Source organism: Ambystoma mexicanum, chromosome 14 (assembly GCF_040938575.1).
Source record: "Ambystoma mexicanum isolate Mex_15411 chromosome 14, UKY_AmexF1_1, whole genome shotgun sequence".
Classification (NCBI taxonomy): domain Eukaryota; kingdom Metazoa; phylum Chordata; class Amphibia; order Caudata; family Ambystomatidae; genus Ambystoma; species Ambystoma mexicanum.
In genome coordinates, this window is record NC_090940.1 from 565,821,702 (window position 1) to 565,844,285 (window position 22,584).

Sequence of the window (22,584 nt, forward strand, 5' to 3'; positions counted from 1 at the left end):
ATGCCCCTTTCAGGCTGCAAATGTTTTTGGGACATTCAGAGCTCTCTGACACATTTTTTGGGCCACCAATATTTTCTGGACTTTAGGGGCTCTAGGATGCCTGTAAACCCCTTTTTTGGGCATCCAAAGTTTTCAACCTTTTTGCAGGCCTAAGATGCATTTTAAGGCCTTTTTGGGCTGCTAACATATACTGAACTTTCAAGGTGTAGGATGCATTTTCCGTGCCCAATACATTTTTGGGAAATTCAGTGGTCTAGGATGCGGGTTAATGCCCCTTTCAGGCTGCAAATGTTTTTGGGACATTCAGAGCTCTCTGACACAGTTTTTGGGCCACCAACATTTTCTGGACTTTAGGGGGTTTAGGATATCTGTAAACCCCTTTTTTGGGCCTCCAAAGTTGTCAACCTTTTTGCAGGCCTAAGATGCATTTTAAGGCCTTTTTTTGCCTGCTAACATATTCTGAACGTTCACGGGTGTAGGATGCATTTTCCGTGCCCAAAATATTTTTTGGAAATTCAGTCGTCTAGGATGCGGGTTAATGCCCCTTTCAGGCTGCAAATGTTTTTGGGACAATCAGAGCTCTCTGACACAGTTTTTGGGCCACCAACATTTTCTGGACTTTAGGGGGTCTAGGATATCTGTAAACCCCTTTTTTGGGCCTCCAAAGTTTTCAACCTTTTTGCAGGCCTAAGATGCATTTTAAGGCCTTTTTTGCCTGCTAACATATTCTGAAGGTTCAGGGGTGTAGGATGCATTTTTCATGCCCAAAATATTTTTGAGAATTTCAGTGGTCTAGGATGAGGGTTAATGCCCCTTTCAGGCTGCAAATGTTTTTGGGACATTCAGAGCTCTCTGACACAGTTTTTGGGCCACCAATATTTTCTGGACTTTAGGGGGTCTAGGATGCCTGTAAACCCCTTTTTTGGGCATCCAACGTTTTCAACCTTTTTGCAGGCCTAAGATGCATTTTAAGGCCTTTTTGGGCTGCTAACATATACTGAACTTTCAGGGTGTAGGATGCATTTTCCGTGCCCAAAATATTTTTGGGAAATTCAGTGGTCTAGGGTGCGGGTTAATGCTCCTTTCAAGCTGCAAATGTTTTTGGGTCATTCCGAGCTCTCTGACAGTTTTTGAGCCACCAACATTTTCTGGACTTTAGGGGGTCTAGGATGTCTGTAAACCCCTTTTTTGGGCCTCCAAAGTTTTCAACCTTTTTGCAGGCCTAAGATGCATTTTAAGGCCTTTTTTGCCTGCTAACATATTCTGAACATTCACGGGTGTAGGATACATTTTCCGTGCCCAAAATATTTTTGGGAAATTCAGTCGTCTAGGATGTGGGTTAATGCCCCTTTCAGGCTGCAAATGTTTTTGGGACATTCAGAGCTCACTGACACAGTTTTTGGGCCACAAACACTTTCTGGACTTTAGGGGCTCTAGGATGTCTGTAAACCCCTTTTTTGGGCCTGCAAAGTTTTAAACCTTTTTGCAGGCCTAAGATGCATTCAAGGCCTTTTTTGGGCTGCTAACATATACTGAACTTTCAGGTGTGTAGGATGCATTTTTCGTGCCCAATATATTTTTGGGAATTTCAGTGTTCTAGGGTGCGGGTACATGCCCCTTTCAAGCTGCAAATGTTTTTGGGACATTCAGAGCTCTCTGACACAGTTTTTGGGCCACAAACATTTTCTGGACTTTAGGGGGTCTAGGATGTCTGTAAAGCCCTTTTTTGGGCCTCCAAAGTTTTCAACCTTTTTGCAGGCCTTAGATGCATTTTAAGGGCTTTTTTGGCTGCTAACATATGCTGAACGTTTAGTGGTATAGGATTCATTTTTTCGTTCCCAATATATTTTTGGGATTTTCAGTGGTCTAGGATGCGGGTTAATGCCCCTTTCAGGCTGCAAATGTTTTTGGGACATTCAGAGCTCTCTGACACATTTTTTGGGCCACCAATATTTTCTGGACTTTAGGGGCTCTAGGATGCCTGTAAACCCCTTTTTTGGGCATCCAAAGTTTTCAACCTTTTTGCAGGCCTAAGATGCATTTTAAGGCCTTTTTGGGCTGCTAATATATACTGAACTTTCAAGGTGTAGGATGCATTTTCCGTGCCCAATACATTTTTGGGAAATTCAGTGGTCTAGGATGCGGGTTAATGCCCCTTTCAGGCTGCAAATGTTTTTGGGACAATCAGAGCTCTCTGACACAGTTTTTGGGCCACCAACATTTTCTGGACTTTAGGGGGTTCTAGGATGTCTGTAAAGCCCTTTTTTGGGCCTCCAAAGTTTTCAACCTTTTTGCAAGCCTTAGATGCATTTTAAGGCCTTTTTTGGGCTGCTAACATATACTGAACTTTCAGGGGTGTAGGATGCATTTTTTGTGCCCAATATATTTTTGGGAATTTCAGTGGTTTAGGGTGCGGGTTAATGCTCCTTTCAAGCTGCAAATGTTTTTGGGACATTCAGAGCTCTCTGACAGTTTTTGCGCCACCAACATTTTCTGGACTTTAGGGGGTCTAGGATATCTGTAAACCCCTTTTTTGGGCCTCCAAAGTTTTCAACCTTTTTGCAGGCCTAAGATGCATTTTAAGGCCTTTTTTGCCTGCTAACATATTCTGAACGTTCAGGGGTGTAGGATGCATTTTTCATGCCCAAAATATTTTTGAGAATTTCAGTGGTCTAGGATGAGGGTTAATGCCCCTTTCAGGCTGCAAATATTTTGGGGACATTCAGAGCTCTCTGACACAGTTTTTGGGCCACCAATATTTTCTGGACTTTAGGGGCTCTAGGATGCCTGTAAACCCCTTTTTTGGGCATCCAACGTTTTCAACCTTTTTGCAGGCCTAAGATGCATTTTAAAACCTTTTTTGCCTGCTAACATATTCTGAACATTCACGGGTGTAGGATGCATTTTCCGTGCCCAAAATATTTTTGGGAAATTCAGTCGTCTAGGATGCGGGTTAATGCCCCTTTCAGGCTTCAAATGTTTTTGGGACATTCAGAGCTCTCTGATACACTTTTTGGGCCACCAACATTTTCTGGACTTTAGGGGGTGTAGGATGTCTGTAAACCCCTTTTTTGGGCCTCCAAAGTTTTCAACCTTTTTGCAGGCCTAAGATGCATTTTAAGAGTTTTTTTGCCTGCTAACATATTCTGAACGTTCAGGGGTATAGGATTCATTTTTCATGCCCAATATATTTTTGGGATTTTCAGTGGTCTAGGATGCGGGTTAATGCCCCTTTCAGGCTGCAAATGTTTTTGGGACATTCAGAGCTCTCTGACACAGTTTTTGGGCCACCAACATTTTCTGGACTTTAGGGGGTCTAGGATGTCTGTAAACCCCTTTTTGGGCCTCCAAAGTTTTCAACCTTTTTGCAGGCCTAAAATGCATTTTAAGGCCTTTTTTGGGCTGCTAACAGATACTGAACTTTCAGGGGTGTAGGATGCATTTTTCGTGCCCAATATATTTTTTGGAATTTCAGTGGTCTAGGGTGCGGGTTAATGCTCCTTTCAAGCTGCAAATGTTTTTGGGTCATTCCGAGCTCTCTGACAGTTTTTGGGCCACCAACATTTTCTGGACTTTAGGGGGTCTAGGATGTCTGTAAAGCCCTTTTTTGGGCCTGCAAAGTTTTAAACCTTTTTGCAGGCCTAAGATGCATTTAAGGCCTTTTTTGGGCTGCTAACATATACTGAACTTTCAGGGGTGTAGGATGCATTTTTCGTGCCCAATATATTTTTGGGAATTTCAGTGTTCTAGGGTGCGGGTACATGCCCCTTTCAAGCTGCAAATGTTTTTGGGTCATTCAGAGCTCTCTGACAGTTTTTGGGCCACCAACATTTTCTGGACTTTAGGGGGTCTAGGATGTCTGTGAACCCCTTTTTTGAGCCTCCAAAGTTTTCAACCTTTTTGCAGCCTCAGATGCATTTTAAGGCCTTTTTTGCCTGCTAACATATTCTGAACGTTCACGGGTGTAGGATGCATTTTCCGTGCCCAAAATATGTTTGGGAAATTCAGTCGTCTAGGATGCGGGTTAATGCCCCTTTCAGGCTGCAAATGTTTTTGGGACATTCAGAGCTCTCTGACACAGTTTTTGGGCCACCAACATTTTCTGGACTTTAGGGGGTTTAGGATATCTGTAAACCCCTTTTTTGGGCCTCCAAAGTTTTCAACCTTTTTGCAGGCCTAAGATGCATTTTAAGGCCTTTTTTGCCTGCTAACATATTCTGAACGTTCACGGGTGTAGGATGCATTTTCCGTGCCCAAAATATTTTTTGGAAATTCAGTCGTCTAGGATGCAGGTTAATGCCCCTTTCAGGCTGCAAATGTTATTGGGACATTCAGAGCTCTCTGACACAGTTTTTGGGCCACAAACATTTTCTGGACTTTAGGGGGTCTAGGATGTCTGTAAAGCCCTTTTTTGGGCCTCCGTAGTTTTCAACCTTTTTGCAGGCCTTAGATGCATTTTAAGGGCTTTTTTGGCTTCTAACATATACTGAACGTTCAGGGGTATAGGATTCATTTTTTCGTTCCCAATATATTTTTGGGATTTTCAGTGGTCTAGGATGCAGGTTAATGCCCCTTTCAGGCTGCAAATGTTTTTGGGACATTCAGAGCTCTCTGACAGTTTTTGGGCCACCAACATTTTCTGGACTTTAGGGGGTCTAGGATGTCTGTAAACCCCTTTTTTGGGCCTCCAAAGTTTTCAACCTTTTTGCAGGCCTAAGATGCATTTTAAGGCCCCTTTTGCCTGCTAACATATTCTGAACGTTCATGGGTGTAGGATGCATTTTCTGTGCCCAAAATATTTTTGGGAAATTCAGTCATCTAGGATGCGGGTTAATGCACCTTTCAGGCTGCAAATGTTTTTGGGACATTCCGAGCGCTCTGACACAGTTTTTGGGCCACAAACATTTTCTGGACTTTAGGGGGTCTAGGATGCCTGTAAACCCCTTTTTTGGGCCTCCAAAGTTTTCAACCTTTTTGCAGGCCTAAGATGCATTTTAAGGCCTTTTTTGGGCTGCTAACATATACTGAACTTTCAGGGGTGTAGGATGCATTTTTTGTGCCCAATATATTTTTGGGAATTTCAGTGGTCTAGGGTGCGGGTTAATGCTCCTTTCAAGCTGCAAATGTTTTTGGACATTCAGAGCTCTCTGACAGTTTTTGCGCCACCAACATTTCTGGACTTTAGGGGGTCTAGGATATCTGTAAACCCCTTTTTTGGGCATCCAAAGTTTTCAACCTTTTTGCGGGCCTAAGATGCATTTTAAGGCCTTTTTTGCCTGCTAACATATTGTAACGTTCAGGGATGTAGGATGCATTTTTCATGCCCAAAATATTTTTGAGAATTTCAGTGGTCTAGGATGAGGGTTAATGCTCCTTTCAAGCTGCAAATGTTTTTGGGACATTCAGAGCTCTCTGACAGTTTTTGCGCCACCAACATTTCTGGACTTTAGGGGGTCTAGGATATCTGTAAACCCCTTTTTTGGGCATCCAAAGTTTTCAACCTTTTTGCAGGCCTAAGATGCATTTTAAGGCCTTTTTGGGCTGCTAACATATACTGAACTTTCAGGGTGTAGGATGCATTTTCCGTGCCCAAAATATTTTTGGGAAATTCAGTGGTCTAGGGTGCGGGTTAATGCTCCTTTCAAGCTGCAAATGTTTTTGGGTCATTCCGAGCTCTCTGACAGTTTTTGGGCCACCAACATTTTCTGGACTTTAGGGGGTCTAGGATGTCTGTAAACCCCTTTTTTGAGCCTCCAAAGTTTTCAACCTTTTTGCAGGCCTAAGATGCATTTTAAGGCCTTTTTTGCCTGCTAACATATTCTGAACATTCACGGGTGTAGGATGCATTTTCCGTGCCCAAAATATTTTTGGGAAATTCAGTCGTCTAGGATGCAGGTTAATGCCCCTTTCAGGCTTCAAATGTTTTTGGGACATTCAGAGCTCTCTGATACACTTTTTGGGCCACCAACATTTTCTGGACTTTAGGGGGTGTAGGATGTCTGTAAACCCCTTTTTTGGGCCTCCAAAGTTTTCAACCTTTTTGCAGGCCTAAGATGCATTTTAAGAGCTTTTTTGCCTGCTAACATATTCTGAACATTCACGGGTGTAGGATGCATTTTCCGTGCCCAAAATATTTTTGGGATTTTCAGTGTTCTAGGATGCGGGTTAATGCCCCTTTCAGGCTGCAAATGTTTTTGGGACATTCAGAGCTCTCTGACACAGTTTTTGGGCCACCAACATTTTCTGGACTTTAGGGGGTCTAGGATGTCTGTAAACCCCTTTTTTGGGCCTCCAAAGTTTTCAACCTTTTTGCAGGCCTAAAATGCATTTTAAGGCCTTTTTTGGGCTGCTAACAGATACTGAACTTTCAGGGGTGTAGGATGCATTTTTCGTGCCCAATATATTTTTTGGAATTTCAGTGGTCTAGGGTGCGGGTTAATGCTCCTTTCAAGCTGCAAATGTTTTTGGGTCATTCAGAGCTCTCTGACAGTTTTTGGGCCACCAACATTTTCTGGACTTTAGGGGGTCTAGGATGTCTGTAAACCCCTTTTTTGAGCCTCCAAAGTTTTCAACCTTTTTGCAGGCCTAAGATGCATTTTAAGGCCTTTTTTGTGCTGCTAACATATCCTGAACTTTCTAGGGTGTAGGATGCATTTTTCGTGCCCAATATATTTTTTGGAAATTCAGTCGTCTAGGATGCGGGTTAATGCCCCTTTCAGGCTGCAAATGTTTTTGGGACATTCAGAGCTCTCTGACACAGTTTTTGGGCCACCAACATTTTCTGGACTTTAGGGGGTGTAGGATGTCTGTAAACCCCTTTTTTGGGCCGCCAAAGTTTTCAACCTTTTTTGCAGGCCTAAGATGCATTTTAAGAGCTTTTTTGCCTGCTAACATATTCTGAACGTTCAGGGGTATAGGATTCATTTTTCGTGCCCAATATATTTTTGGGAATTTCAGTGTTCTAGGGTGCGGGTACATGCCCCTTTCAAGCTGCAAATGTTTTTGGGTCATTCAGAGCTCTCTGACAGTTTTTGGGCCACCAACATTTTCTGGACTTTAGGGGGTCTAGGATGTCTGTAAAGCCCTTTTTTGGGCCTCCAAAGTTTCCTTTTTGCAGGCCTTAGATGCATTTTCAGGGCTTTTTTGGCTGCTAACATATACTGAACGATCAAGGGTATAGGATTCATTTTTTCGTCCCCAATATATTTTTGGGATTTTCAGTGGTCTAGGATGCGGGTTAATGCCCCTTTCAGGCTGCAAATGTTTTTGGGACATTCAGAGCTCTCTGACACAGTTTTTGGGCCACCAATATTTTCTGGACTTTAGGGGCTCTAGGATGCCTATAAACCCCTTTTTTGGGCATCCAAAGTTTTCAACCTTTTTGCAGGCCTAAGATGCATTTTAAGGCCTTTTTGGGCTGCTAACATATACTGAACTTTCAGGGTGTAGGATGCATTTTCCGTGCCCAAAATATTTTTGGGAATTTCAGTGGTCTAGGATGCGGGTTAATGCACCTTTCAGGCTGCAAATGTTTTTTGGACATTCAGAGCTCTCTGACACAGTTTTTGGGCCACCAACATTTTCTGGACTTTAGGGGGTCTAGGATGCCTGTAAACCCCTTTTTTGGGCCTTCAAAGTTTTCAACCTTTTTGCAGGCCTAAGATGCATTTTAAGGCCTTTTTTGCCTGCTAACATATTCTGAACGTTCACGGGTGTAGGATGCATTTTCCGTGCCCAAAATATTTTTGGGAAATTCAGTCGTCTAGGATGCGGGTTAATGCCCCTTTCAGGATGCACATGTTTTTGGGACATTCAGAGCTCTCTGACACCGTTTTTGGGCCACAAACATTTTCTGGACTTTAGGGGGTCTAGGATGTCTGTAAAGCCCTTTTTTGGGCCTCCAAAGTTTTCAACCTTTTTGCAGGCCTTAGATGCATTTTCAGGGCTTTTTTGGCTGCTAACATATACTGAACGTTCACGGGTATAGGATTCATTTTTTCGTTCCCAAAATATTTTTGGGAAATTCAGTGGTCTAGGATGCGGGTTAATGCCCCTTTCAGGCTGCAAATGTTTTTGGGACATTCAGAGCTCTCTGGCACAGTTTTTGGCCCACCAACATTTTCTGGACTTTAGGGGCTCTAGGATGCCTGTAAACCCCTTTTTTGGGCATCCAAAGTTTTCAACCTTTTTGCAGGCCTAAGATGCATTTTAAGGCCTTTTTGGGCTGCTAATATATACTGAACTTTCAGGGTGTAGGATGCATTTTCCGTGCCCAAAATATTTTTGGGAAATTCAGTGGTCTAGGATGCTGGTTAATGCCCCTTTCAAGCTGCAAATGTTTTTGGGTCATTCAGAGCTCTCTGACAGTTTTTGGGCCACCACCATTTTCTGGACTTTGGGGGTCTAGGATGTCTGTAAACCCCCTTTTTGGGCCTCCAAAGTTTTCAACCTTTTTGCAGGCCTAAAATGCATTTTAAGGCCTTTTTTGGGCTGCTAACATATACTGAACTTTCCGGGGTGTAGGATGCATTTTTCGTGCCCAAAATCTTTTTGAGAATTTCAGTGGTCTAGGATGCGAGTTAATGCCCCTTTCAGGCTGCAAATGTTTTTGGGACATTCAGAGCTCTCTGGCACAGTTTTTGGCCCACCAACGTTTTCTGGACTTTAGGGGCTCTAGGATGCCTGTAAACCCCTTTTTTGGGCATCCAAAGTTTTCAACCTTTTTGCAGGCCTAAGATGCATTTTAAGGCCTTTTTGGGCTGCTAATATATACTGAACTTTCAGGGTGTAGGATGCATTTTCCGTGCCCAAAATATTTTTGGGAAATTCAGTGGTCTAGGATGCTGGTTAATGCCCCTTTCAAGCTGCAAATGTTTTTGGGTCATTCAGAGCTCTCTGACAGTTTTTGGGCCACCACCATTTTCTGGACTTTAGGGGGTCTAGGATGTCTGTAAACCCCTTTTTTGGGCCTCCAAAGATTTCAACCTTTTTGCAGGCCTTAGATGCATTTTCAGGGCTTTTTTTTGGGAAATTCAGTGGTCTAGGATGCGGGTTAATGCCCCTTTCAGGCTGCAAATGTTTTTGGGACATTCAGAGCTCTCTGGCACAGTTTTTGGCCCACCAACATTTTCTGGACTTTAGGGGGGCTAGGATGCCTGTAAACTGCTTTTTTGGGCCTTCAAAGTTTTCAACCTTTTTGCAGGCCTAAGATGCATTTTAAGGCCTTTTTTGCCTGCTAACATATTCTGAACGTTCACGGATGTAGGATGCATTTTCCGTGCCCAAAATATTTTTGGGAAATTCAGTCGTCTAGGATGCGGGTTAATGCCCCTTTCAGGCTGCAAATGTTTTTGGGACATTCAGAGCTCTCTGACACAGTTTTTGGGCCACAAACATTTTCTGGACTTTAGGGGGTCTAGGATGTCTGTAAAGCCCTTTTTTGGGCCTCCAAAGTTTTCAACTTTTTTGCAGGCCTTAGAGGCATTTTAAGGGCTTTTTTGGCTGCTAACATATACTGAACGTTCAGGGGTATAGGATTCATTTTTTCGTTCCCAAAATATTTTTGGGAAATTCAGTGGTCTAGGATGCGGGTTAATGCCCCTTTCAGGCTGCAAATGTTTTTGGGACATTCAGAGCTCTCTGGCACAGTTTTTGGCCCACCAACGTTTTCTGGACTTTAGGGGCTCTAGGATGCCTGTAAACCCCTTTTTTGGGCATCCAAAGTTTTCAACCTTTTTGCAGGCCTAAGATGCATTTTAAGGCCTTTTTGGGCTGCTAATATATACTGAACTTTCAGGGTGTAGGATGCATTTTCCGTGCCCAAAATATTTTTGGGAAATTCAGTGGTCTAGGATGCTGGTTAATGCCCCTTTCAAGCTGCAAATGTTTTTGGGTCATTCAGAGCTCTCTGACAGTTTTTGGGCCACCACCATTTTCTGGACTTTAGGGGGTCTAGGATGTCTGTAAACCCCTTTTTTGGGCCTCCAAAGATTTCAACCTTTTTGCAGGCCTTAGATGCATTTTCAGGGCTTTTTTTTTTGGGAAATTCAGTGGTCTAGGATGCGGGTTAATGCCCCTTTCAGGCTGCAAATGTTTTTGGGACATTCAGAGCTCTCTGGCACAGTTTTTGGCCCACCAACATTTTCTGGACTTTAGGGGCTCTAGGATGCCTGTAAACCCCTTTTTTGGGCATCCAAAGTTTTCAACCTTTTTGCAGGCCTAAGATGCATTTTAAGGCCTTTTTGGGCTGCTAACATATACTGAACTTTCAGGGTGTAGGATGCATTTTCCGTGCCCAAAATATTTTTGGGAAATTCAGTGGTCTAGGATGCTGGTTAATGCCCCTTTCAAGCTGCAAATGTTTTTGGGTCATTCAGAGCTCTCTGACAGTTTTTGGGCCACCAACATTTTCTGGACTTTAGGGGGTCTAGGATGTCTGTAAACCCCTTTTTTGGGCCTCCAAAGATTTCAACCTTTTTGCAGGCCTTAGATGCATTTTCAGGGCTTTTTTGGCTGCTAACATATACTGAACGTTCAAGGGTATAGGATTCATTTTTTTGTTCCCAAAATATTTTTGGGAAATTCAGTGGTCTAGGATGCGGGTTAATGCCCCTTTCAGGCTACAAATGTTTTTGGGACATTCAGAGCTCTCTGACACAGTTTTTGGGCCACCAATATTTTCTGGACTTTAGGGGCTCTAGGATGCCTGTAAACCCCTTTTTTGTGCCTCCAAAGTTTTCAACCTTTTTGCAGGCCTAAGATGCATTTTAAGGCCTTTTTTGCCTGCTAACATATTCTGAACGTTCAGGGGTATAGGATTCATTTTTCGTGCCCAATATATTTTTGGGATTTTCAGTGGTCTAGGATGCGGGTTAATGCCCCTTTCAGGCTGCAAATGTTTTTGGGACATTCAGAGCTCTCTGACACAGTTTTTGGGCCACAAACATTTTCTGGACTTTAGGGGGTCTAGAATGTCTGTAAAGCCCTTTTTTGGGCCTCCAAAGTTTTCAACCTTTTTGCAAGCCTTAGATGCATTTTAAGGGCTTTTTTGGCTGCTAACATATACTGAAGGTTCAAGGGTATAGGATTCATTTTTTCGTCCGTAATATATTTTTGGTATTTTCAGTGGTCTAGGATGCGGGTTAATGCCCCTTTCAGGCTGCAAATGTTTTTGGGACATTCAGAGCTCTCTGACACAGTTTTTGGGCCACCAATATTTTCTGGACTTTAGGGGCTCTAGGATGCCTATAAACCCCTTTTTTGGGCATCCAAAGTTTTCAACCTTTTTGCAGGTCTAAGATGCATTTTAAGGCCTTTTTGGGCTGCTAACATATACTGAACTTTCAGGGTGTAGGATGCATTTTCCGTGCCCAAAATATTTTTGGGAAATTCAGTGGTCTAGGATGCGGGTTAATGCCCCTTTCAGGCTGCAAATGTTTTTGGGACATTCAGAGCTCACTGACACAGTTATTGGGCCACAAACACTTTCTGGACTTTAGGGGGTCTAGGATGTCTGTAAAGCCCTTTTTTGGGCCTCCAAAGTTTTCAACCTTTTTGCAGGCCTTAGATGCATTTTAAGGGCTTTTTTGGCTGATAACATATACTGAATGTTCAGGGGTATAGGATTCATTTTTTCGTTCCCAATATATTTTTGGGATTTTCAGTGGTCTAGGATGCAGGTTAATGCCCCTTTCAGGCTGCAAATGTTTTTGGGACATTCAGAGCTCTCTGACAGTTTTTGGGCCACCAACATTTTCTGGACTTTAGGGGGTCTAGGATGTCTGTAAAGCCCTTTTTTGGGCCTCCAAAGTTTTCAACCTTTTTGCAGGCCTTAGATGCATTTTAAGGGCTTTTTTGGCTGCTAACATATACTGAATGTTCAGTGGTATAGGATTCATTTTTTCGTTCCCAATATATTTTTGGTATTTTCAGTGGTCTAGGATGCAGGTTAATGCCCCTTTCAGGCTGCAAATGTTTTTGGGACATTCAGAGCTCTCTGACACATTTTTTGGGCCACCAATATTTTCTGGACTTTAGGGGCTCTAGGATGCCTGTAAACCCCTTTTTTGGGCATCCAAAGTTTTCAACCTTTTTGCAGGCCTAAAATGCATTTTAAGGCCTTTTTTGCCTGCTAACATATTCTGAACGTTCACGGGTGTAGGATGCATTTTCCGTGCCCAAAATATTTTTTGGAAATTCAGTCGTCTAGGATACGGGTTAATGCCCCTTTCAGGCTGCAAATGTTTTTGGGACATTCAGAGCTCTCTGACACAGTTTTTGGGCCACCAACATTTTCTGGACTTTAGGGGGTCTAGGATGTCTGTAAACCCCTTTTTTGGGCCTGCAAAGTTTTAAACCTTTTTGCAGGCCTAAGATGCATTTTAAGGCCTTTTTTGGGCTGCTAACATATACTGAACTTTCAGGGGTGTAGGATGCATTTTTCGTGCCCAATATATTTTTGGGATTTTCAGTGGTCTAGGATGCGGGTTAATGCCCCTTTCAGGCTGGAAATGTTTTTGGGACATTCAGAGCTCTCTGACACAGTTTTTGGGCCACAAACCTTTTCTGGACTTTATGGGGTCTAGGATGTCTGTAAAGCCCTTTTTTGGGCCTCCAAAGTTTTCAACCTTTTTGCAGGCCTAAGATGCATTTTAGGGCTTTTTTGGCTGCTAACATATATTGAACGTTCAGGGGTATAGGATTCATTTTTTCGTTCTCAATATATTTTTGGGATTTTCAGTGGTCTATGATGCGGGTTAATGCCCCTTTCAGGCTGGAAATGTTTTTGGGACATTCAGAGCTCTCTGACACAGTTTTTGGGCCACCAACATTTTCTGGACTTTAGGGGGTCTAGGATATCTGTAAACCCCTTTTTTGGGCCTCCAAAGTTTTCAACCTTTTTGCAGGCCTAAGATGCATTTTAAGGCCTTTTTTGCCTGCTAACATATTCTGAACGTTCACGGGTGTAGGATGCATTTTCCGTGCCCAAAATATTTTTGGGAAATTCAGTGGTCTAGGATGCGGGTTAATGCCCCTTTCAGGCTGCAAATGTTTTTGGGACATTCAGAGCACTCTGACACAGTTTTTGGGCCACCAACATTTTCTGGACTTTAGGGGGTCTAGGATGTCTGTAAACCCCTTTTTTGGGCCTGCAAAGTTTTAAACCTTTTTGCAGGCCTAAGATGCATTTTAAGGCCTTTTTTGGGCTGCTAACATATACTGAACTTTCAGGGGTGTAGGATGCATTTTTCGTGCCCAATATATTTTTGGGATTTTCAGTGGTCTAGGATGCGGGTTAATGCCCCTTTCAGGCTGGAAATGTTTTTGGGACATTCAGAGCTCTCTGACACAGTTTTTGGGCCACAAACATTTTCTGGACTTTATGGGGTCTAGGATGTCTGTAAAGCCCTTTTTTGGGCCTCCAAAGTTTTCAACCTTTTTGCAGGCCTAAGATGCATTTTAGGGCTTTTTTGGCTGCTAACATATACTGAACGTTCAGGGGTATAGGATTCATTTTTTCGTTCCCAATATATTTTTGGGATTTTCAGTGGTCTATGATGCGGGTTAATGCCCCTTTCAGGCTGGAAATGTTTTTGGGACATTCAGAGCTCTCTGACACAGTTTTTGGGCCACCAACATTTTCTGGACTTTAGGGGGTCTAGGATGCCTGTAAAACCCTTTTTTGGGCCTTCAAAGTTTTCAACCTTTTTGCAGGCCTAAAATGCATTTTAAGGCCTTTTTTGCCTGCTAACATATTCTGAACGTTCACGGGTGTAGGATGCATTTTCCGTGCCCAAAATATTTTTGGGAAATTCAGTCGTCTAGGATGCAGGTTAATGCCCCTTTCAGGCTGCAAATGTTTTTGGGACATTCAGAGCTCTCTGACACAGTTTTTGGGCCACAAACATTTTCTGGACTTTCGGCGGTCTAGGATGTCTGTAAAGCCCTTTTTTGGGCCTCCAAAGTTTTCAACCTTTTTGCAGGCCTTAGATGCATTTTAAGGGCTTTTTTGGCTGCTAACATATACTGAACGTTTAGTGGTATAGGATTCATTTTTTCGTTCCCAATATATTTTTGGGATTTTCAGTGGTCTAGGATGCGGGTTAATGCCCCTTTCAGGCTGCAAATGTTTTTGGGACATTCAGAGCTCTCTGACACATTTTTTGGGCCAACAATATTTTCTGGACTTTAGGGGCTCTAGGATGCCTGTAAACCCCTTTTTTGGGCATCCAAAGTTTTCAACCTTTTTGCAGGCCTAAGATGCATTTTAAGGCCTTTTTGGGCTGCTAACATATACTGAACTTTCAAGGTGTAGGATGCATTTTCCGTGCCCAATACATTTTTGGGAAATTCAGTGGTCTAGGATGCGGGTTAATGCCCCTTTCAGGCTGCAAATGTTTTTGGGACATTCAGAGCTCTCTGACACAGTTTTTGGGCCACCAACATTTTCTGGACTTTAGGGGGTTTAGGATATCTGTAAACCCCTTTTTTGGGCCTCCAAAGTTTTCAACCTTTTTGCAGGCCTAAGATGCATTTTAAGGCCTTTTTTGCCTGCTAACATATTCTGAAGGTTCAGGGGTGTAGGATGCATTTTTCATGCCCAAAATATTTTTGAGAATTTCAGTGGTCTAGGATGAGGGTTAATGCCCCTTTCAGGCTGCAAATGTTTTTGGGACATTCAGAGCTCTCTGACACAGTTTTTGGGCCACCAATATTTTCTGGACTTTAGGGGCTCTAGGATGCCTGTAAACCCCTTTTTTGGGCATCCAAAGTTTTCAACCTTTTTGCAGGCCTAAGATGCATTTTAAGGCCTTTTTGGGCTGCTAACATATACTGAACTTTCAAGGTGTAGGATGCATTTTCCGTGCCCAAAATATTTTTGGGAAATTCAGTGGTCTAGGGTGCGGGTTAATGCTCCTTTCAAGCTGCAAATGTTTTTGGGTCATTCCGAGCTCTCTGACAGTTTTTGGGCCACCAACATTTTCTGGATTTTAGGGGGTCTAGGATGTCTGTAAACCCCTTTTTTGGGCCTCCACAGTTTGCAATCTTTTTTGCAGGCCTAAGATGCATTTTAAGAGCTTTTTTGCCTGCTAACATATTCTGAACGTTCACGGGTGTAGGATGCATTTTCCGTGCCCAAAATATTTTTGGGAAATTCAGTCGTCTAGGATGCGGGTTAATGCCCCTTTCAGGCTTCAAATGTTTTTGGGACATTCAGAGCTCTCTGATACACTTTTTGGGCCACCAACATTTTCTGGACTTTAGGGGGTGTAGGATGTCTGTAAACCCCTTTTTTGGGCCTCCAAAGTTTTCAACCTTTTTGCAGGCCTAAGATGCATTTTAAGAGTTTTTTTGCCTGCTAACATATTCTGAACGTTCAGGGGTATAGGATTCATTTTTCATGCCCAATATATTTTTGGGATTTTCAGTGGTCTAGGATGCGGGTTAATGCCCCTTTCAGGCTTCAAATGTTTTTGGGACATTCAGAGCTCTCTGATACACTTTTTGGGCCACCAACATTTTCCGGACTTTAGGGGGTGTAGGATGTCTGTAAACCCCTTTTTTGGGCCTCCAAAGTTTTCAACCTTTTTGCAGGCCTAAGATGCATTTTAAGAGTTTTTTTGCCTGCTAACATATTCTGAACGTTCAGGGGTATAGGATTCATTTTTCATGCCCAATATATTTTTGGGATTTTCAGTGGTCTAGGATGCGGGTTAATGCCCCTTTCAGGCTGCAAATGTTTTTGGGGTCATTCAGAGCTCTCTGACAGTTTTTGGGCCACCAACATTTTCTGGACTTTAGGGGGTCTAGGATGTCTGTAAACCCCTTTTTTGGGCCTCCAAAGTTTTCAACCTTTTTGCAGGCCTAAGATGCATTTTAAGGCCTTTTTTGCCTGCTAACATATTCTGAACGTTCACGGGTGTAGGATACATTTTCCGTTCCCAAAATATTTTTGTGAAATTCAGTCGTCTAGGATGCGGGTTAATGCCCCTTTCAGGCTGCAAATGTTTTTTGGACATTCAGAGCTCTCAGACACAGTTTTTTTGGCCACCAACATTTTCTGGACTTTAGGGGGTCTAGGATGCCTGTAAACCCCTTTTTTGGGCCTTCAAAGTTTTCAACCTTTTTGCAGGCCTAAGATGCATTTTAAGGCCTTTTTTGCCTGCTAACATATTCTGAACGTTCACGGGTGTAGGATGCATTTTCCGTGCCCAAAATATTTTTTGGAAATTCAGTCGTCTAGGATGTGGGTTAATGCCCCTTTCAGGCTGCAAATGTTTTTGGGACATTCAGAGCTCACTGACACAGTTTTTGGGCCACAAACACTTTCTGGACTTTAGGGGGCCTAGGATGTCTGTAAAGCCCTTTTTTGGGCCTCCAAAGTTTTCAACCTTTTTGCAGGCCTTAGATGCATTTTAAGGGCTTTTTTGGCTGATAACATATACTGAACGTTTAGGGGTATAGGATTCATTTTTTCGTTCCCAATATATTTTTGGGATTTTCAGTGGTCTAGGATGCAGGTTAATGCCCCTTTCAGGCTGCAAATGTTTTTGGGACATTCAGAGCTCTCTGACACATTTTTTGGGCCACCAATATTTTCTGGACTTTAGGGGCTCTAGGATGCATGTAAACCCCTTTTTTGGGCATCCAAAGTTTTCAACCTTTTTGCAGGCCTAAGATGCATTTTAAGGCCTTTTTGGGCTGCTAACATATACTGAACTTTCAGGGTGTAGGATGCATTTTCCGTGCCCAAAACATTTTTGGGAAATTCAGTGGTCTGGGATGCGGGTTAATGCCCCTTTCAGGCTGCAAATGTTTTTGGGACATTCAGAGCTCTCTGACACAGTTTTTGGGCCACCAACATTTTCTGGACTTTTGGGGGTCTAGGATGTCTGTAAACCCCTTTTTTGGGCCTGCAAAGTTTTAAACCTTTTTGCAGGCCTAAGATGCATTTTAAGGCCTTTTTTGGGCTGCTAACATATACTGAACTTTCAGGGGTGTAGGATGCATTTTTCGTGCCCAATATATTTTTGGGATTTTCAGTGGTCTAGGATGCGGGTTAATGCCCCTTTCAGGCTGGAAATGTTTTTGGGACATTCAGAGCTCTCTGACACAGTTTTTGGGCCACAAACATTTTCTGGACTTTATGGGGTCTAGGATGTCTGTAAAGCCCTTTTTTGGGCCTCCAAAGTTTTCAACCTTTTTGCAGGCCTAAGAAGCATTTTAGGGCTTTTTTGGCTGCTAACATATACTGAACGTTCAGGGGTATAGGATTAATTTTTTCGTTCCCAATATATTTTTGGGATTTTCAGTGGTCTATGATGCGGGTTAATGCCCCTTTCAGGCTGGAAATGTTTTTGGGACATTCAGAGCTCTCTGACACAGTTTTTGGGCCACAAACATTTTCTGGACTTTAGGGGGTTCTAGGATGTCTGTAAAGCCCTTTTTTGGGCCTCCAACGTTTTCAACCTTTTTGCCGGCCTTAGATGCATTTTAAGGCCTTTTTTGGGCTGCTAACATATACTGAACTTTCAGGAGTGTAGGATGCATTTTCTGTGCCCAATATATTTTTGGGAATTTCAGTGGTCTAGGGTGCGCGTTAATGCTCCTTTCAAGCTGCAAATGTTTTTGGGACATTTAGAGCTCTCTGACAGTTTTTGCGCCACCAACATTTTCTGGACTTTAGGGGGTCTAGGATATCTGTAAACCCCTTTTTTGGGCCTCCAAAGTTTTCAACCTTTTTGCAGGCCTAAGATGCATTTTAAGGCCTTTTTTGCCTGCTAACATATTCTGAACGTTCAGGGGTGTAGGATGCATTTTTCATGCCCAAAATATTTTTGAGAATTTCAGTGGTCTAGGATGAGGGTTAATGCCCCTTTCAGGCTGCAAATGTTTTTGGGACATTCAGAGCTCTCTGACACAGTTTTTGGGCCACCAATATTTTCTGGACTTTAGGGGGTCTAGGATGCCTGTAAACCCCTTTTTTGGGCATCCAACGTTTTCAACCTTTTTGCAGGCCTAAGATGCATTTTAAGGCCTTTTTGGGCTGCTAACATATACTGAACTTTCACGGGTGTAGGATGCATTTTCCGTGCCCAAAATATTTTTGGGAAATTCAGTCGTCTAGGATGCGGGTTATGCCCCTTTCAGGCTTCAAATGTTTTTGGGACATTCAGAGCTCTCTGATACACTTTTTGGGCCACCAACATTTTCTGGACTTTAGGGGGTGTAGGATGTCTGTAAACCCCTTTTTTGGGCCTCCACAGTTTTCAACCTTTTTGCAGGCCTAAGATGCATTTTAAGGCCTTTTTTGCCTGCTAACATATTCTGAACATTCACGGGTGTAGGATGCATTTTCCGTGCCCAAAATATTTTTGGGAAATTCAGTCGTCTAGGATGCGGGTTAATGCGCCTTTTATACTTCAATTGTTTTTTGGACATTGAGAGCTCTCTGATACACTTTTTGTGCCACCAACATTTTCTGGACTTTAGGGGGTGTAGGATGTCTGTAAACCCCTTTTTTGGGCCTCCAAAGTTTTCAACCTTTTTGCAGGCCTAAGATGCATTTTAAGAGCTTTTTTGCCTGCTACAATATTCTGAACGTTCAGGGGTATAGGATTCATTTTTCATGCCCAATATATTTTTGGGATTTTCAGTGGTCTAGGATGCGGGTTAATGCCCCTTTCAGGCTGCAAATGTTTTTGGGACATTCAGAGCTCTCTGACACAGTTTTTGGGCCACCAACATTTTCTGGACTTTAGGGGGTCTAGGATGTCTGTAAACCCCTTTTTTGGGCCTGCAAATTTTTCAACCTTTTTGCAGGCCTAAGATGCATTTTAAGGCCTTTTTTTGCCTGCTAACATATTCTGAACATTCACGGGTGTAGGATGCATTTTCCGTGCCCAAAATATTTTTGGCATTTTCAGTGTTCTAGGATGCGGGTTAATGCCCCTTTCAGGCTGCAAATGTTTTTGGGACATTCAGAGCTCTCTGACACAGTTTTTGGGCCACCAACATTTTCTGGACTTTAGGGGGTCTAGGATGTCTGTAAACCCCTTTTTTGGGCCTGCAAAGTTTTAAACCTTTTTGCAGGCCTAAGATGCATTTAAGGCCTTTTTTGGGCTGCTAACATATACTGAACTTTCAGGTGTGTAGGATGCATTTTTCGTGCCCAATATATTTTTGGGAATTTCAGTGTTCTAGGGTGCGGGTACATGCCCCTTTCAAGCTGCAAATGTTTTTGGGTCATTCAGAGCTCTCTGACAGTTTTTGGGCCACCAACATTTTCTGGACTTTAGGGGGTCTAGGATGTCTGTGAACCCCTTTTTTGAGCCTCCAAAGTTTTCAACCTTTTTGCAGGCCTCAGATGCATTTTAAGGCCTTTTTTGCCTGCTAACATATTCTGAACGTTCACGGGTGTAGGATGCATTTTCCGTGCCCAAAATATGTTTGGGAAATTCAGTCGTCTAGGATGCGGGTTAATGCCCCTTTCAGGCTGCAAATGTTTTTGGGACATTCAGAGCTCTCTGACACAGTTTTTGGGCCACCAACATTTTCTGGACTTTACGGGGTGTAGGATGTCTGTAAACCCCTTTTTTGGGCCTCCAAACTTTTCAACTTTTTTGCAGGCCTACGATGCATTTTAAGGCCTTTTTTGGGCTGCTAACATATCCTGAACTTTCTAGGGTGTAGGATGCATTTTTCGTGCCCAATATATTTTTTGGAATTTCAGTGGTCTAAGGTGCGGGTTAATGCTCCTTTCAAGCTGCAAATGTTTTTGGGTCATTCCGAGCTCTCTGACAGTTTTTGGGCCACCAACATTTTCTGGACTTTAGGGGCTCTAGGATGCATGTAAACCCCTTTTTTGGGCATCCAAAGTTTTCAACCTTTTTGCAGGCCTAAGATGCATTTTAAGGCCTTTTTGGGCTGCTAACATATACTGAACTTTCAGGGTGTAGGATGCATTTTCCGTGCCCAAAACATTTTTGGGAAATTCAGTCGTCTAGGATGCGGGTTAATGCCCCTTTCAGGATGCAAATGTTTTTGGGACATTGAGAGCTCTCTGACACCGTTTTTGGGCCACAAACATTTTCTGGACTTTAGGGGGACTAGGATGTCTGTAAAGCCCTTTTTTGGGCCTCCAAAGTTTTCAACTTTTTTGAAGGCCTTAGAGGCCTTTTAAGGGCTTTTTTGGCTGCTAACATATACTGAACGTTCAGGGGTATAGGATTCATTTTTTCGTTCCCAATATATTTTTGGGATTTTCAGTGGTCTAGGATGCGGGTTAATGCCCCTTTCAGGCTGCAAATGTTTTTGGGACATTCAGAGCTCTCTGACACAGTTTTTGGGCCACCAATAATTTCTGGACTTTAGGGGCTCTAGGATGCCTGTAAACCCCTTTTTTGGGCATCCAAAGTTTTCAACCTTTTTGCAGGCCTAAGATGCATTTTAAGGCCTTTTTGGGCTGCTAACATATACTGAACTTTCAGGGTGTAGGATGCATTTTCCGTGCGCAAAATATTTTTGGGAAATTCAGTCGTCTAGGATGCGGGTTAATGCCCCTTTCAGGCTGCAAATGTTTTTGGGACATTCAGAGCTCTCTGACACAGTTTTTGGGCCACAAACATTTTCTGGACTTTAGGGGGTCTAGCATGTCTGTAAAGCCCTTTTTTGGGCCTCCAAAGATTTCAACCTTTTTGCAGGCCTTAGATGCATTTTCAGGGCTTTTTTGGCTGCTAACATATACTGAACGTTCAAGGGTATAGGATTCATTTTTTCGTTCCCAAAATATTTTTGGGAAATTCAGTGGTCTAGGATGCGGGTTAATGCCCCTTTCAGGCTGCAAATGTTTTTGGGACATTCAGAGCTCTCTGGCACAGTTTTTGGCCCACCAACATTTTCTGGACTTTAGGGGGGCTAGGATGTCTGTAAACCCCTTTTTTGGGCCTCCAAAGATTTCAACCTTTTTGCAGGCCTTAGATACATTTTCAGGGCTTTTTTGGCTGCTCACATATACTGAACGTTCAAGGGTATAGGATTCATTTTTTCGTTCCCAAAATATTTTTGGGAAATTCAGTGGTCTAGGATGCGGGTTAATGCCCCTTTCAGGCTGCAAATGTTTTTGGGACATTCAGAGCTCTCTGACACATTTTTTGGGCCACTAATATTTTCTGGACTTTAGGGGCTCTAGGATGCCTGTAAACCCCTTTTTTGGGCATCCAAAGTTTTCAACCTTTTTGCAGGCCTAAGATGCATTTTAAGGCCTTTTTTTGGGCTGCTATCATATTCTGAACTTTCAGGGGTGTAGGATGCATTTTTCGTCCCCAAAACATTTTTGAGAATTTCAGTGGTCTCGGATGCTGGTTAATGCCCCTTTCAGGGGGCGTGGCTTGGCGCCGATGGCGAGCGGTAGCTGATCCGCCGAGCTCCGGCCGAGACGCCGTTTCCTGATCCTTTTTCTCCGGCTCGCGTGCGACCCCGACTTCTGAGAAGGAACGAGCGGTTGGGCGAAGCAGCCCTGCACCTGAATAGTTGTTGGGCCCACCAAATTGGACCCCCCTGAGACTCCGGTGGCCCTGAATCGGTTCTCCCCCCCTCCCGTTCTTACTGGATCCAAGATGGCGCCCCGCACAGCATAGCGGTGCCTGCGAGGGGTACCCCCTCCCCCAACGGATTCCAGGGCCCGGCGGGGAGAGGCAGCAGCAAAAGAGAGGCTCCGCTCTTCTAGAGACCACCTCTACGGACCACACCATCACACACGGGGGCAGACCACAGCTCACGGCCCGATATTTGGCCAGGTGAAGGGCCCCACCAGTGATCTCACAAGTGAACTAACTTTTGAGGCCTAAAAACACCCGCAACCATCGCTCCAAGATGGCCGCCAAGAACAAGACCAGAGCCGCCACCATGGACTCCTTTGTTTCCACCAGGGCGAAGACCCCCACTCAATCCAAGGCCAGCTCCTCTGAAGTTGCCCAGTCGAGCGAAGAGGTGGCGGCCGATAACCACTCTCAGATACTTGATGCTATAGCCTCGCTAAAGACGCATATAGACTCCAAGATCGACGAATTCAAAGTCGATATTCAACTGATCCGCCAGGACGCTCGCAACTTAACGGAGAGGGTCGCGACCGTTGAACAGTCGGCAGAGGAAGCCTCCACGGCCATCACAGCCATAAAGTCCGAAGTTGTCCTCCTGAAGAGGAAAGTCACCTTTTTGGAGGAAAAGGCGGAGGAGGCCGAAGGTCGGGCCAGACGGAGCAATATCAGGATCCTGGGGGTCCCGGAGGGGAACGAGGGAGTAAATACCACATCCTTCGTCGAAACCCTTCTGCTACAAGAAATAGGGGCCGGCAAATTGACCCAGGGATTCTCTGTCGAAAGGGCCCACAGATCCCTTCAGAGGCGCCCTCCCCCCGGATCGCACCCCAGACCCATAATCGCTAAGATACTGAACTTTCAGGACAGAGAAACTATCTTACGGCGATCCAGGGAGGGGGGCCCCATCGAGCGAGGAGACTCCAAAATCTCCATTTATCCGGACTACACGCAGAAGGTACAAAGAGAGCGGAACTCATTTGTCCCG